Genomic DNA, 5,735 nt, shown 5'->3' with positions numbered 1-5,735 from the left:
CACCATTAACCATGTCCTAGACTGCTCAGTAATGTGGCAATTAATGGCATCCATAGGCTTAATCCCCTGATCAAGCCTGAGGAAGCCATTAATTGCTGGGTTAACAATTCCCAGTTTGGGGCCATCTCTCAGTCTCCAGGGAGGGAATGACTTCTGGAGCATCTTGGCCAATCAGAGGCATGGGGTGGGGCGGGGTATGTGCTCTGCCATGACAATGGTGCCTGATGCCATGCTGGGACCACGAAATCGGGAGGCAGACAACTCAAATTGAGTAGGTTCCTACTTATTTATAGTCAACTTTAAGTGATACTTGGGGAGATAGTAATGAGTTCCATGTCAGTACTCAGTGTCTTTTCCAGTCCTGTCATGTCTATTCCTTGGGCTACCATGATGCGCATGGTTCATCACCATACATGTTATATGTGGGACTTACATGTTGTATGCAAAAAGTTTGAGATATATACATTGAAAAGTACTGGTGTTAGCACTGGTTTAGCAGGGGTCCAATGTTGCCCTTGCTTTTCCTCCAGCTCCCCACGTATCTAAAAAAGGACTTTTTATTGTCCTTTATACTTGTAGCCAGTTGGAGTTCCGTCTTAGCCTTGGCTTTCCTGGTTCATTCCCTGAAGGTCCGGACCAGTGCAGAATATTCCTCCTTGGAGGTGGATCCCATCCTTCATGCTTTGTAGGTCTGTCTTTTTAGATGCAGGAGGTCGGCTAGTTCTCTGCAGAGCCAAGGGGGCCGCTGTGCCCTTTTGCTGCCTTTCCTCCGAGACAGAAGAGACTTAGCTTTTGCATCCAGGATCGCTCCCTTGGGGAGCAACCACTCTTCCTGAACTCTCCTCCCCTTTGGGTCATGGTCCCTTAGGGCCTCTCTGACAAGCCTCCTGAGCTTGTCAAAGTCAGCTTTCCTGAAGTTGAGGACTTCTGTATTGCTGACTGATTTGCCAGCTTTATGGCAGATGGTGAAGATGATCAGCTTGTGGTTGCTGTCACCCAGCTTCCCTTCAATTGTTAGGTTGCTGACTAGGTCATCCCTGGTTGCCAATACCAGGTCAAGCAGTGCTTTATCTGTCATTGGCCCTTAGACTTCTTTTGTCAGATAGAGCTCATCCATGCACGTGAGGAAGTTTTGCGACCATTTGGATTTGTCCAAGTGCTCTTCCCATGAGATGTCTGGTAGCTGAAGTCTCCCATGACAACAATGCACTGGGAGCGTGCGGCCTCAGCCAATTCCCTGGTGAACTCCTGGTCAAGCTCTTGATTCTGGGTGGGAGGTCTGTAGTAGACTCCCACCATTGTGTCCCCTGTGCCATGTTCCCCACACATTTTAACCCAGAGGGTCTCCAGTTGTCCAACCTGGGTGCCAATGTCGGCTTCCAGGGATGTGTAGCTCTCCTTGACATAGAGAGCTACATCCCTGCCCCTTTTATCCACTCAGTCTCTCCTGTACAGGGTATAGCCATCTATACCTGTGGTCCAGTCATGGGTGGAGTCCCACCTGGTCTCCATTATTCCAATGACATTGTAATAATTTGTGTTAAGCAGGAGGGACAAGTTCCTCCTGTTTATTCCCCAAGCTCCTGGCATTTGTGGACAGGCATGCAAGTGTCCCCTTGGAGGTTCTTGCCTTGCCTACAGATTGTTCCAGGGCTGGGGCAGGGGTGGGCTCTCTTAAGTGCCTTGGCCTGCTGGCTTTGCAAGGGTTGCTCAGCAGGCCAGCAGTGGTAGTAGTCCCCCCTGTCCCCTGGCGGGCTTAGTTTAAAGCCTGGTGGAGCAGGTCAGCCAGTCTGGCTGAGAAGAGCCTCCTCCCCAGTGGAGAGAGGTGGAGGCCGTCCCTTCCCAGCACCTCACTGCCTCTCTCACCAGAGAGTGGACTGTGATAATGGAAGCTGAAGCCTTCGCAATGACACCAGCCCACAGTCTTTGGTTCACTACCTCAGTCCTCCTCTCCCTCCTCAGCCCATAGCCCGAAACTGGGAAGATCAAGGAAAACACCACCTGCGCCCCCAATCCCTTAAGCCCTGCTCCCAAATCCCTGTAGCATTTCATGACCCGGCTGGGAGCGCTCCAAGCGCCACGGACCCCTCCCACCACAGACCCTGCTTACCTCTGGCTGTGCTGGCAGTCGGCAGGGTGCTCCGCGGCTGCTGGGGATTGCTGGGGGGCTTCAGGGAGCGAGGGCACAGCTGGCTTGCACCCATGCATCTCTTGCTGCTCCTGGAGCCTGACCGGAGCTCTTGTTGGTGAGCCTTTGATATTTCTACCAATCCACCTTCCAAAAGTTTCATCTTGGAGCTGGTGTGATTGGTGTAGCCTTAAAAATCTTATTGTCAGTGCTAATGAGTGAAGGTCTGTATCTAGAATATAATAGTATCTGGAGGGAACATAGTCATATTTCATTAGTCTGAGACCACCAAAATCCTAAAGAAAAACCTACATTAAATGGCGCCTGTTTTAGCTAGGATGTACAAAATTCTGCTATTAGCTTGTTGCGGCATGGATGTATGCATGACAAGGTGATCTGCTTTACATATACTTCCTGTCTCCAAACCTCATTCTACCATCTACCTAAAGGCCTTTTTTTTTAAGAACAATGTACAAATAGCATTTGTGTTTTATGACATTTCTGTGATTCCGAAGGAAATTAATGAGTTACAAAAGGTTATTTTCATTGTCTTACCCCTAGGGAGTAGAAGAATACATAGGTCAGATTATAACAGTGAATGCAGTCACTATGTATATTCAGCATTTCCACTGATTTCAATAAATTTTAGACTGAGTAGAGGCTAAACTATTCAATGCAATGAGAATTTTGTCTGTGTCAGTCTTGTAAAACGCCTGTAATATCAATCCCTAAATATCACATCATTATGAAGGCAAGAAGAGACTGAAATACAAAATGATGGGAGCATAGTCATGGTAAAATTCATTGTAGAATTCCTTTTTTTTCAGTCAGTGAAAAAAAATGTGTTACTTGATAAATATCAGGTTTTCCTTGTGGAGTGTTGTTTTGCTGATGATAAAAGTGCTTGTTTCTATTTGTTTCCTCTCAGAAACATATGTTCTGGCTTGGATTGAAATCATCTGCTGTTTCAGTGAAATGTGCATTACAGTAATGCGTTTTGATAAGGCTCCCAGAGCTGAATGTATATAATGACAGCATTCACTGCTCTAATATTATCCATCCATTGATCCACAAGGCAATGATAAGAAAAGGAAATGAACAATTTGTAACTGCATAAATTAAATTTTGAACCACACAAATGCCATAAAACACAATAGTTTTTTCCTTGAATAAATGGCTTTTGAGAAGAAACAAAAGAATAGAGGGCTAGAGTTCAGGCAGAGAATGAATCCTATAAACATTCATTTTAAATGAGAAAGGAAAAAAACAATTAAGAAACATTACACATGCCCACCTGCTCATGCCACAAACTTTTTCTCTTATACATATTAGGACACACATCATTAATCATCTCTGTATCTTCCTACCGCTTCTCTAATTACATTTTTTCTTTTTCAGTATTCTGTAACCTCCACCCATCCCACTGAAGCAAAATGTTTCCAGTATAGACTACCACAAAAAATAAGTCTCACGTTATATGAGATCATTTGCAATTTGTATAAAATCACATTTTTAACTCCTTCTGGGGATGATGTATGCCATGTGTCCACAAAGAATGACACCTACTCTGCTGTCCTCTACTATAAATAAACCAAGACAAGGAAAAGTTCACCATTAATGTTATCAGCTATTTCTTCAGTTGTATTTCAGGAAAACCGAATACAGCAAATATAAATTATATATATGTAAGACCAGTAGAGGCACATTAACACTAACAAAAGGCTTTACTTGTAAAACTAATCTCCATAATTCAGCAACTGCAGATATACCGCACACTAAATCACTGGTATAAATTGGAGTTAGGTGTTTTTACTACTGCATTGCTTATGGGGGGGATATGTGAAATTTTCCACCAGAAAGGTCCTAAAGAAATATGCCATGCTGGTTAAATTATTTTTTTCCATGAGAAATTGATTATTTTAATGACACTTTCAAAATGTCAGCGGGAAATTTAAAACAAATCTGAATTGACATTTTGAAATGATTTCTATCTCCAGATCCAGGAATTGAAAGTATCAAACGCAGAGATAGACCTGCCCGTAGCCTACTGGAACATGTTCAGTACAGCTGGAAGCATAGGAAACTTTAATTGCCAGATTCAAAAATTTCTGATAAGTGGCCTAGAGTGAAATTTTTCAAAGATTAATATCTTGGTCAAATGTGGGTGGATTTTTATGGGGATGACGAAAAGCACATCCCCCTTCCCTGCCAAAGCGCAAGGCCTTGTTCTAAAGCAGTGGTTCTCATCCTGTGGTCCACAAACCCCTGGGGGTCTGGAGACTATGTCTAAGGGGTCCACAAAAGATGGCTATTATCAATCAAAAGTACGTGAATACCCACACTCAGAATTCAAAAGGGTCTGCACCTCCATTTGAAATTGTATAGGGGTCCAAAAATGAAAAAAAGTTGAAAACCACTGTTCTAAAGTACTCAGTGACAAATATTCCCCAACCACTTCCCTGAAAATAGTTAAAGTGTTTAACCTGAGACTTTGCAAAACAATTCAGCTCCTGTCAAACACACAGCATAAAAAACTCCAGCCCAAACACTTCAAGTGTGGCAAAATTCTAAGCAACTAAAAAGAGGGTCTCCTAATAGCAACTGCAATGCCTGTAACCACGTGAACAGCGTACGATAGTCAGAATCAAAGTAAAACTACAAACCACAGACATTATAGTTACTGGCAGGGGCCTCAAGTTAATTTTCAGTCTAGTAATTAAAATAACCTATGAATGTATCTGGCACACTTCATTTTGTTCTGTTTTAGAAAAGTTAGACGACAGGACAAATGAAGTCTTACTGGATCGTCTAAGTTAGTTCCCCTTTTTGACACAGTGAGCAAACCTAAGGCTTTCCTTTGTTCTCTGCAACACTTCTTTTTCTGGAGTTTCATCGTTGTTAGGGGCTGCAAGGGCCATTACAGATCATCAGGTCCAGGCCCCTGCACTTGGGCTGGGATCAGATGACCCCAGCACCATGGGCGTGGAGATGCTTTTTGAAGATCGCTAGGGTGGATGACTGGACCACCTCTGAGTTTAACACGCTGCAAAATCCTATCTGCTCAGTGAAGACCAGGTACAGAGATTCGGCTTATCCTGGGAAAGCTGCTGCTCTCCCAGGAGCATAAACTGTTCAGGAGTTTTCTCCCAAAGTAAAAATGGCAGCTCTGGAGGGGAAAAGTAACCTGGCAACAACCAGGATGAAATCCTTGCAGGGAGAGTGGACCTGTGGCACAGGAGTAACTGGAGGCAGGGCATATTGCGGTCGGGGGGATAACTTGTGTGAGTCAAACACCTCAGCCGGCCTGGCCGGGACAGTGACACCTGAAGGGGCCGGGGCTGGGTGTCCGGGAAGGAGCCGCTGGGTGGGCGGGAGAGAGGTCAAGAGAAGCGAGGGCTTCCTTCACCGCACCTGCCTCGCTAGCAGAGGCAGCCAACCCGGCCCCGGCCCGCCACCAGAGGGAAACGCCCGGGCCCAGTCCCAGGCTGGGCGCCCCCGCACCGCACAGGAAGGCCCCAGGGTGCAGCGCGGGGGGGGACGGGAAGGGCGACGCCCGTCGGGGCTCCCCGGGGCGGGGCGGCTGCGGAGGGTGTGACCGCGGTGCCCG

The 5,735-nt window shown here is 45.8% G+C and overlaps 1 protein-coding gene across 2 annotated transcripts in view; it reads left to right on the top strand.

Moving 5' to 3' along the window:
- The first annotated feature begins 5,106 nt into the window (after nucleotides 1-5,106).
- The window catches only part of APBB1IP (amyloid beta precursor protein binding family B member 1 interacting protein), a 128,291-nt gene continuing 127,662 nt past the window's right edge, over nucleotides 5,107-5,735 (top strand). Inside the window, exon 1 of one of the 2 annotated variants that reach the window (XM_019508255.1) lies at nucleotides 5,107-5,203. The gene's annotated coding sequence lies outside the window, so the exon portion shown is untranslated. The remainder of the gene's footprint in view (nucleotides 5,204-5,735) is intronic. The other variant, XM_019508253.1, reaches the window with a different exon arrangement.

The sequence above is a fragment of the Gavialis gangeticus genome, unplaced genomic scaffold (assembly GCF_001723915.1).
Source record: "Gavialis gangeticus isolate Ggan-Ray unplaced genomic scaffold, GavGan_comp1, whole genome shotgun sequence".
Taxonomy (NCBI): domain Eukaryota; kingdom Metazoa; phylum Chordata; order Crocodylia; family Gavialidae; genus Gavialis; species Gavialis gangeticus.
The sequence above is the reverse complement of the archived record's forward strand: the minus strand, read 5'-3'. Positions and strand labels throughout refer to the sequence as shown.